This window comes from Mus caroli, chromosome 8, assembly GCF_900094665.2.
Source record: "Mus caroli chromosome 8, CAROLI_EIJ_v1.1, whole genome shotgun sequence".
Lineage (NCBI taxonomy): Eukaryota > Metazoa > Chordata > Mammalia > Rodentia > Muridae > Mus > Mus caroli.
This window is the reverse complement of record NC_034577.1, coordinates 60,093,574-60,104,609: the sequence shown is the minus strand read 5'-3', so window position 1 is coordinate 60,104,609 and position 11,036 is coordinate 60,093,574. Positions and strand designations below refer to the sequence as shown.

The 11,036-nt window shown below is 39.9% G+C and overlaps 1 protein-coding gene across 8 annotated transcripts in view; it reads left to right on the top strand.

Moving 5' to 3' along the window:
- Psd3 (pleckstrin and Sec7 domain containing 3) overlaps positions 1 to 11,036 on the top strand; it is a 508,951-nt gene that overhangs the window by 386,815 nt on the left and 111,100 nt on the right. The gene's annotated exons all lie outside the window — the stretch shown is intronic.

The window sequence follows — 11,036 nt, the reverse complement described above, 5'->3', positions numbered from 1 at the left end:
GAGAGAGAGAGAGAGAGAGAGAGAGAGAGAGGCAATATGTTATCAGGGAGTTCAAAGTGATGATTGCTTTGAAAATCCTAGGTAGGAAACAGACCTAAAACCAAGGTGAGCAGACAATAGAGGACAATAACATGTTCCTTTTGTGGACATATTTTATACATACACACATACATACATACATACACACATACATACATGCATGCACATGTGTGTGTATATCTGTGTGTCTGTGTGTGTATGTGTGTGCGCGCCACGACAGCCTCATGGTGGTCTCCCTTGAAAACATCAAGGAACAAAAATCTTATGCATTTGCTACTATCATACACGGACAGGGTCTGCCTACTTAACGAATGGCAGAGTCCTTCTGTAGTGGGAAGATATAATAGCATTGAGTAAGCTAAAATCAGTGAACATCTAGTGTGGCATGTTTCTTCTCAAGTGTGGCATGTTTCTCCTTGGTGTTTTGTTTGCTTGTTTATTTGGTTGTTCATTTGCTTGCTTGCTTTGTTTGCTTTTCTGTGATGTTTACAGAATTTAAGAAACGTCTGAAATCAATAGTCAAGCCAAGATGTCAACACAGGTCTCTTTGGTACATAAGACTTGTAGTTTACTGGGACCATGCATGCTATTAAGCTGTGGAAGTTACAAATTGAAACTTGGATAAGGTAGTGACACTTAAACTGTAAATCTCTTGGTTTTGTTTCTTTGGTTGTTTGTTTAAGGTTACAAACTTCTAGCTGGCTTGGTTCCATAGGAACCCAACAGATATTGTAGGAGCTGATTGCGGGCGGGGGGTAAAGAGGAAGCCAGAGGCAATATCAGTAGTAAGTCAGACCAAATGCCTTTGAAATAGCTTTCTTTATGTCAGCCCTCAAAAGATTGACTGAGCATGAGACATCCCATATATGTAGCACATGGCTTCTATCTGTTTAGGAATATGAAGTAGTTTTCTTCTGAATCTGCTTCATGGTCTCCCTCCCTCCCTCCCTCCCTCCCTCCCTTCCTTCTTATATTTTACCTCCCCCCCAATACCTCCTCCCTACCTCCCTGTCTCCATGTGGATGCCCCCATCCCTCACCCCACCTGACCTCTAAATTCCCTGGGGTCTCCAGTCTCTGGAGGGTTAGGTGCATCATCCCTGAATGAACACAGACCCAGAAGTCCTCTACTCTATGCGTGTTGGTGGCCTCATCAGCTGATGTATGCTGTCTGTTTGGTGGTCCAGTCTTTCAGCAGCTTGTTGGGTCTTTTGGAAGGCAGTCGTGGTAGGTCCCTTTTTGTGAGCAATCCATAGCCTCAGTAATAGTGTCAGGCCTTGGGACCTCCCTTGAGCTGGATCCTACTTTGGGCCTGTCTTTGGACCTTCTTTTCCTCAGGCTCCTCTCCATTTCCATCCCTGTAATTCTTTCAGACAGGAATAATTATGGGTCACGGATATGACTTTGGGATGGCAACCCCATCCCTCACTTGATGTCCTGTCTTATAAAGTTCCCTCTCCCTACTGTTGGGTGTTTCATCTAAGATCCCTCCCTCTGAGTCCTGAGTGTCCCTCACCTTCGAGGTCTCTGGTGTATTCTGGTGGGGGTTGTCCCCCAACCTCCTATTTCCTGAGGTTGCCTGTTCCTATTCTTTCTGCTGGCCCTCAGAGCTTCAGTCCTTTTCTTTCATTCAGTACCAGATCAGGTTCCTCTCTTCCTCCCACTCCCTTACCATCTACTTTCCCTCCCAGGTCCTTCCCTCCCTCCTCACTTGTGACTGCTTCTTCTCCCTCCCAAGTGGGACTGAGGCATCCTCACTTGGGCACTTCAGCTTGTTTGACCTTTTTGAGTTCTGTGGACTGTATCTTGGGTATTCTGTATGGATTTTTTCTCTTTTCTTTTTCTTTTTTCTTTTTTTGGCTAATATCCACTTATTAGTAAGTGCATACCATGCATGTCCTTTTGGGTCTGAGTTACCTCACTCAGGATATTTTCTAGTTCCATCCATTTGCCTGAAAAACTCTGGATGTCCTCATTCTTAATAGCTGAGTACTATTCCATTGTGTAAATGAACCACATTTTCTGTATCCATTCTTCTGTCATGGGACATCTAGGTTGTTTCCAGCTTCTGCTTATCACAAATAAGGCCACCATGAACATAATGGAACATGTGCCTCTGTGGCATGATAGGGAATCATTTGGATATATTCCCAAGAGTGGTATAGCTGGGTTTTCAGGTAGATCTATTTTCAATTCTCTGAGGAACCTCCAGATTAATTTCCAGAGTGGTTGTACCAGTTTGCAACCCCACCAGCAATTGAGGAGAGTTCCTCTTTCTCCACATAATGTCTAACATATGGAATCTCGAATGGCTGAGAAGCACCTTAAAGAAATGTTCAAAGTCTGTAGTGATCAGAGAAATGCTTCATGGTTTTTCTAAAACCTTCAGGAGTATACTTGAGGGCAAGCTGATACTGGTCTAAACTCCCACCTAGACTCTCTGTTTCTGGAAATGGACTTCTGAAACCCCAGAGTACAGCTTTAAGCCTTAAAAATATTTTTTAACCTCATATATGATGGGAGAGAAGGGGAAAGTAGTCGTTGTAGTAGTTGTAGTAATGATGACGACGACGACGATGACGACGACGACGACGACGACGACTACGATGATAATTGGGATTCCGGATGGGCTTAGTGGCTTAGATATTTGAATAATATCTGACCAACATTAACAATTTGCTTATTGTGCTGTTTGTAAAACTAAGGACTTGGATACAGAAAATGACCACAAAATAACAGTTTCTCATGATCTTCTGTGATGAATGATTCTTGCCACAGCTATTATCTTACAGTGGTGTTGCTGTGAGTTAAAGTAAACCTTTAAGGCAATAGCAGCAATTAAATAAGTTCTATATTCATGTGCACCATTGGCGGATCCTTGCTGCCTCTGATTTTACCCGGTGCAAACATTAAGATTGTAGTACATTAAAGGAACATCTGTTGATATGGTCCAAGAATTCATATTAGTTATTGGAAAGGAAGAAAAATCATCTAGTGCTGTATTGAAATTCTGTCACTGCATTGTAAACCCAAGTGATGGCTTATCTCCATCCTATCCCACAGTCCCTTCTTCCATTGGGTCTCATTGGTCTCTCAGGCTGTCATATTTACTCTCCTCCCCTGTGCCCCAGGAACATTGAATACCCTGCTCAGGGTCCCTGTCTTTTGCAGTTTATCCTTCAATCCCATCTCAGTCATCATTTTCTAGTTTCCTCTGGGAAATCAATCCTCTTTAAGGTCAGGATAGGTTGGAATCCTTTCAGAATGCTGCATGTTTCTTCATTACAATATTGACAGTATTGCTGATTTATCTTTGTTTGGGGGATTGATTATTTAATCAATGATTATTTGATTGTCTGTCTCAGTGGGAAAGTTATTCTACCTGCTTTTGCATAATAATTTGTTCCTACCACCTGAAATAGTAAATGAGAGAAATCAAAATGTTTAGCAGAATTCAACATGTTTTGTCATTTGCATTATAGAAACTGCAAGTACTCCTACATAGCATCAAATGGGAACCATTGTGTATGTGGGTGCTGGCTAATTTACATTTTTAACTTGGTTGGATTAGAAATACAGACTTAATGAGCCTTTAGATATTTGTGTAAATGCATTTCCAGGTAGAATTTGCTGAGGAGGAAAGACCACCCTGCCTATGGGTAACAATTCCCTGGTCTAGACTCACAGCACATTAATGCATACTGCTTCTGCTGCAGTGCCCTTCCCTGCTATGACAGAGCATGTTTCCAAAATAAATACTTCCTCCTCTAATTGTGGAGCCAGACTTTTTCATCACAAGGAAGAGAAAATAAACTAATACAGATTAAAATAGTTGACTCAAAAAATATAAACAAACTGCTCAGAAATTTTAATGATAGATAGAAGCATTAAAGGGTTTTTCTGATAAATAAAAGTAAGATAGAAGAAAGAGATGTACTCTGAATAAAGCTTAAGAAAACAGACAATTGGAGTTATTTCATTTGATTGGCAGTTGCTTGCATAGAAGTATAATTTATCTCTGTTATGAAGCACCATGAGGGCAAGGTCTCCAATCATTTCATTTCCTCCTAGACACGGTGCCTGGCACGTATTAGGCCTTGGGAATGTTTATTATTGTACTGAATGGTGTAAAGAGGTAATTATGGGGAACCTTATTGGATTAGCCTCGGGAACAGAACATTTTCTCAGTGTTTACTACTCCATATACAATTGTTAGCCTACTCACCTTGGAAAAATAGCTTGGAGGGCTTGGCTAACCAAATTTTGTATTTTCTTCTTGCAATTATTCTTCTACAGCATAAAGATTACTTTCTTATAACAAGAATTTATATATTTCCAGTGTATGGAGTAGGTTGGTTTACCTACCCTCCTCAAGAGAATCTGTCATGCTAGGATTGGGCTCTGTGCTTTGTTCACAATGTAGTAGTTTGAGAAGAAAATGCTAGTTATACAAAGCTGTGTCCTAGATGCTAGACTCCTTGTGCATTTTGATTCACTCCTAACTACCAAAGCTAATGCGTGTCTATGATCTAAATAACTTTACATGAATGGCTTGGTTCAAGAGAAAAAACACTTTTTAAAAAAATTTTGGGACTTCTTCATGTTTGAACATGGCTATATCGTTTAATTTTAAATATATGAAGGTTCTATTTAAAGGCTTTCCCCCGTATAGTTGCTTTGTATATTTCAAGAACAGATGGAATTAAAACCATGTAATGCTACAGGCAAGACTGAATCTGCTAGAGTGAAGCAACTGTTCTCATAGGTAAAACAGATCATGGAGTCCATGTTGTTCAATGATTTCTTCAAAGCCACGTTTGACACGACTTGTAAGCTAGTACTGATAGAGTTGTTTTTTTTTTTTTTTCAAGTCTTCTTCCCATAACTGTTTTATAAGTGGTCATCTCCATTTCTGATATTTGTCTCCCCAAATCCATTTCCATTTCAAGACAATCATTTTAAGCATTGGTGCAATCTTGACGTGTATTTTTGTGGTATATTTAGCTTTTAAATGACAAATAGTGTAGAAAACAACATATTTACCCCTTGAAGACCTAAATAACCCCGCTGGTATTAGACAGTAAGAAACCTTGTCATAATCAGGCCCTGAATAAGTCACTTCATGTTTCTTTACCTCAGAAATATTCATCTTGAAAATGAAGAGGTTGGAGGTGATTATTTCTAAGTCCAAATCTGATGGTGAGTTTGAGTCCAAAGGATTAGCTGAGAGGAGTATTCATCAGCACCTTTAAATAGTGTAGCTTCTCCAGGAGTGCTGGAGTGCTATGTGACAGCAGCCAGAAAACCTCAGCCCTCTATCAGATCAGCATCTTGTCACCTCACTCTGCCTCACTCTCACTGTAATCTGAGGAGCCTAGCGAAATGAAGCATGGGAGCCCTTTGAACTAGGGAATCACTAAAACCACCATTCTGTTCTGAGAACAAAGGGGCAAAAGGCCTGCTCTGACCCCTCAAGCCCCACCCACCCTCAACCTTGCTGCGCCTCTAGAAGATTGAGTCCTACAATTCATTTTCACTTTGTCCTCTCTCCAGTATGCATAACTGAACCTCTCACTTTCCCTTCACTTAGCTCATGTTTGGTTTTGGCTCTTTGTTTTGTTTTGGTTTGGTTTATTTGTATGTTTGGCTAATTTTCCAAAATATTATTTTAGAAAAGAGGAAAGCTTCTGTCTACATACCATTATTGTTCTAGCAATTATTTCATTTAAAGTCTGTGAGCCTTTAAGTTCCTTGATACTCCAAAGCAATTTACTGTTGCCAGTGTGCTATTATAATTGAATGATTCAAAGTTGTGTGAGTTGTATATGTCCCCACTACCCATTACCTACTAGGCACATAATAAAAAATACATGTTTAATGGACTCATTGTAGTTGTTATTATTAGTAGTATTATCATTATTACTATTATTATTAGCTAAAGCCTTTTTAAGAAGATTCATTTGGACTTATGTAATAGATAGTATCGTCATTCCGAGAAAGCATCAGAATGGGAGGTGCTAGCTCACAGCCCTCTGGTTAATGGATTTGCCTTAATATTATCCCCTACCATTCTGCTCTGTTAAGGAAGTCACCTTTGTTTTTTGCTGAAGCTTTCATAGAAAGTTATTTTTTGCTGTTAAACAGCTGCTGCTCTCTAGGTGGCCTGCCTTTATTTTATTGGAAGCAATCTGTCTGCATAGGCCAGCTAATGTCTAGAACAGGCAAGGTCTCAGAGTAGGCTACTGCAGAACAGGGCCATGTGATATGTCTTTGAACTGATTCTTTCATATTACATCTAGTTGTAAACCATATATAGCCATATCAAGACAGTGGGCAGTAGAAAGGAAGTATAGAACAAAAATACAGTTTGTTTAGAAAGCCATGTTATTTATTTATCTTTTTTCATTTTTTTAATTGGGTATTTATTTCATTTACATTTCCAATGCTATCCAAAAAGTCCCACACACGCACCCCCACCCACTCCCCCAACCCCCCACTCCCACTTCTTGGCCCTGTCGTTCCCCTGTACGGAGGCATATAAAGTTCACATGACTAATGGGCCTCTCTTTCCACTGAAGGCCGACTAGGCCATTTTCTGATTCATATGCAGCTAGAGACACGAGCTCCAGGGTACTGGTTAGTTCATATTGTTGTTCCACCTATACTATTGCAGATCTGTTTAGCGCCTTGGGTACTTTCTCTAGCTCCTCCATTGGGGGCCCTGTGGTCCATCCAATAACTGACTGAGCATCAACTAATGTGTTTGCTAGGCCCAGGCATAGTCTCACAAGAGACAGCTATATCTGGGTCCTTTCAGCAAAATCTTGCTAGTGTATGCAATGGTTTCAGCGTTTGGAAGCTGATTATGGGATGGATCCCCGGATATGGCAGTATCTAGATGGTCCATCCTTTCGTCACAGCCCCAAACTTTGTCTCTGTAACTCCTTCCATGGGTGTTTTGTTCCCAATTCTAAGAAGGGGCAAAGTATCCACACTTTGGTCTTCGTTCTTCTTGAGTTTCATGCATTTAGCAGATTGTATCTTATATCTTGGGTATCCTAAGTTTCTGGACTAATATCCACTTATCAGTGAGTACTTATTGTGTGAGTTCCTTTGTGATTGGGTTACCTCACTCAGGATGATGCCCTCCAGGTCCATCCATTTGCCTAGGAATTTCATAAATTCATTCTTTTTAATAGCTGAGTAGTACTCCATTGTGTAAATGTACCACATTTTCTGTATCCATTCCTCTGTTGAGGGGCATCTGGGTTCTTTCCAGCTTCTGGCTATTATAAATAAGGCTGCTATGAACATAGTGGAGCATGTGTCCTTCTTACCGGTTAGAACATTTTCTGGATATATGCCCAGGAGAGGTATTGAGGGATCCTCAGGTAGTACTATGTCCAATTTTCTGAGGAACCGCCAGACTGATTTCCAGAGTGGTTGTACAAACTTGCAATCCCACCAACAATGAAGGAGTGTTCCTCTTTCTCCACATCCTCGCCAGTGGAAAAAAGACAGCATTTTCAACAAATGGTCCTGGCACAACTGGCTGTTATCATGTAGAAGAATGCGAATTGATCCATTCATATCTCCTTGTACTAAGGTCAAATCTAAGTGGATTAAGGAACTCCATATAAAACCAGAGACACTGAAACTTATAGAGGAGAAAGTAGGGAAAAGCCTCGAAGATATGGGTACAGGGGAAAAATTCCTGAATAGAACAGCAATGGCTTGTGCTGTAAGATCGAGAATCAATAAATGGGACCTCATAAAATTGCAAAGCTTCTGCAAGGCAAAAGACACCATCAATAAGACAAAAAGACCACCAACAGATTGGGAAAGGATATTTACCTATCCTAAATCAGATAGGGGACTAATATCCAATATATATAAAGAACTCAAGAAGGTGGACTCCAGAAAATCAAATAACCCCATTAAAAAATGGGGCTCAGAGCTGAACAAAGAATTGTCACCTGAGGAATACCAAATGGCTGAGAAGCACCTGAAAAAATGTTCAACATCCTTAATCATCAGGGAAATGCAAATCAAAACAACCCTGAGATTCCACCTCAAGCCAGTCAGAATGGCTAGGATCAAAAATTTTGGTGTAAGCCATGTTATTTAAATATGTTATATTACATCTATATTTTCTGAACACATTTTCTAAATTTGTTGTAGTAAATGACAGTAAACTCAATGTCCAATAATGTGGTACCAATGAAACAAAATATATTTATATAATGTAATATTATACAATTAATAATGAAGTACATAGCCTTATATGCTATTAAATAAATAGCAATAATATCTATGTCTCCATGTATTGCCCATAATAAGTAAATGTAGGTATGTGTGTGTGTGTATACACACACACACACACACACACATATCTGTATGGATTTACTCTGAAAAGAGGTAGTAGTTCTTGTTTCTGAGTAGAAAGTCTAAGCAACAGAATGGGAAAAAGGCTTCAACTGCATGCTTTCTTGTAAGCAAATCAAAAGAATTCATTGCTTTTCACTATATTCATTTTTCAGAAAATTAAATTCCTATAAAAAGCAAGATCAGTGACATGAAATCTGATAGGCTGACCTGTCTTCTATTTAAGTAGTTTGTTTATTCCATCCATAGTCTGAACTATTTACTATCTACTGACATGGGTTCTGAGATGGCTATGGCCTTAGACCACTTCTGGAGGTACTGGAGTGGTAGGGTTCATAATGAAGAATGCCTAGGGTGGAAGATAAGGATTGCTAAGAAGAGTAACTAGTGGCAATAATTTTGGAAGGTATCCCTTAGGCTGACCTTTGGATGATGAGAAGCCAACTATGGAGATTGTGGGAAAAGAGTGAGGGACGAGGCAACACAGCTCCTAAGGGCAGCAAGTAGAAATCACTGGAAAGGTTTACAAAAGGAGACAAGCCCATGTTCCATTCAAAGATAGTATGGAGACTATAATCTGGTATATTAACCTGGCATGAGGACATGGATCTGTTTGAACATGACAGTAATAGAGAACCAAGAACCAAAGGACCCTGAGAGCATCAAGAACTCAAAGAGCTAGGACTCTCAGGTGCTTAGGAGGTTAGAGGCACCATCTGCTCTTAGTCATTGGACTGTGAAGGCCATTGACAGACAGAGGTATGTGTTCTGGAACACAGATACAGGGTGGGAAAGGTTCACTGTGTCTGCAGTGTGGGGGAGATGATGCCCTATCATGTAGTACAGCATAAGGGCTTGGATCTGGCTGTTTTAAGCATCCTAGACTGACCATCCTTATCTTACAGGTGATGGTGTTGTAGGTATTAAACAGATGCCCATGGTTAGTTATTAAAGTCAATGGCTGGCTAATACCAGTTGTGCAGCAATGGACAAAAACAATGCAGTCCTTCCATTTCTCCCAGAAGTGGAGTTGGATGTCATGTTATCGGGTATATTTCTCTTTCTCACTGTTTTTAGTAACCACTTGGTAGAAAAGAAAACCACCTCAGGAGAAATTCTAAAGCGATCTATGGAGACTAGCAAATATACATAGGCTTAAATAATAAGTGCTGTCTGTTTTGCCCTCTCTGAGGTGACTCCATTTATATGCAGTGTGCTCCTTGGACTCTGTTGTGATGCAGTATCTTTGTGGTCCCACCTTGAATGTTACAGTGGATAGAAATGGTTATAATATGCTCTAGCTACAATTGCTTATATTATAAACGATTAGCATTATTGTACTGTTACAGTACATGTTTTATATCTTTGAAACATGCTCTATAAACTATAAAGCCATTACATTCCTAACCAGTAACTTGAGGTGAGAAAGGCATGCCTCAAAGAAGACAAAATGATAGCATAGACTCTGAACTCCATGCATCCCTAGAGGCAGCTGAGCCCTAAGTGCTTCTAAATTTATTTTCTATTATTATTTTAAACCAAATTCCACTCACATTTGTCAGTGTGCTTATAGAATAGTTGACGCCCTGAGGCTTCAGAGAAAAGGTGGGGACAGTGAAGGGAAGTGGAATGCAGCCTGTCATGATATCAAAAAATCAAAGGCTCCAGAGTTCCCTATCCCTGGGCTGGTTGACAGAGGGGGGCAGCAGCCCAATATCTTAATGTCCAAGCACATCAGTACCTGGTTGTATGTTATATAGAATTCTCAAGAATCAAAAAGGGAGTTAGATTTAAGTATCATAGGGAATTAAGGCAGTGTTTTTGGCAGAATAGTTTTTACATACTATTTTTGTCTTGTTAATTTGTATTAATACCCAAACCAAGACCTTATTCTGCAGCTGACCTGCTGCCTCTGTGATACCAGGCAAGTCTGGTATTACAGTTGAAGACATTACATTCAAAAGTAACTTGGTGTATCAGAACTAAATATATCTCATTTTCTAACAACGTCCAACTTGTAAATTTTTTTCTCACAAAGCAGCAGGTTCCCATTTACACAGAGCATTTGTGGCTTTGGAAAATCTCCTTATTGATCTAGATTGGATTTATTGATCTTACCCTAAGCCATATTTAACACCCTCTTTTTTTTCCCCTTAACTTTCAGTATGACAGGGAGGTAACTAATATCCTCTGCATTTGCTGAGCAAGTCAGCAATTCCTGTACTAGGTTGTAGCATTCTAAGGTTATAGGAAACATTTAATTCTTCTGACCAGCAACACAATTTAAAATAGGAAAGAAAGAAAATTATTGATTACCGTGATGCCTTTGTGGCTAGTCTTGTGCCACAAGCCTGTAATTGATTGAGCCTGGTGACACCCTGATACCCATCTGCATTTCTTTTCCCCTTTTAGAAATGGAGCTCCATCCGACCTCACCACACGTGGTGCCTTGCAGATTACTTGCGACTTTTATTTGTGGTATCTCTGTTTTGTTGACATTAATGAGATTACTGCACAATATCACAAGAGAAATGGTGTTGCTCTTTGGAATGTTAATGAACTGCTTGCTTGGCCAATTGCCATTTGTTCCCGTGTGTGAATGTGGTGTGTGTG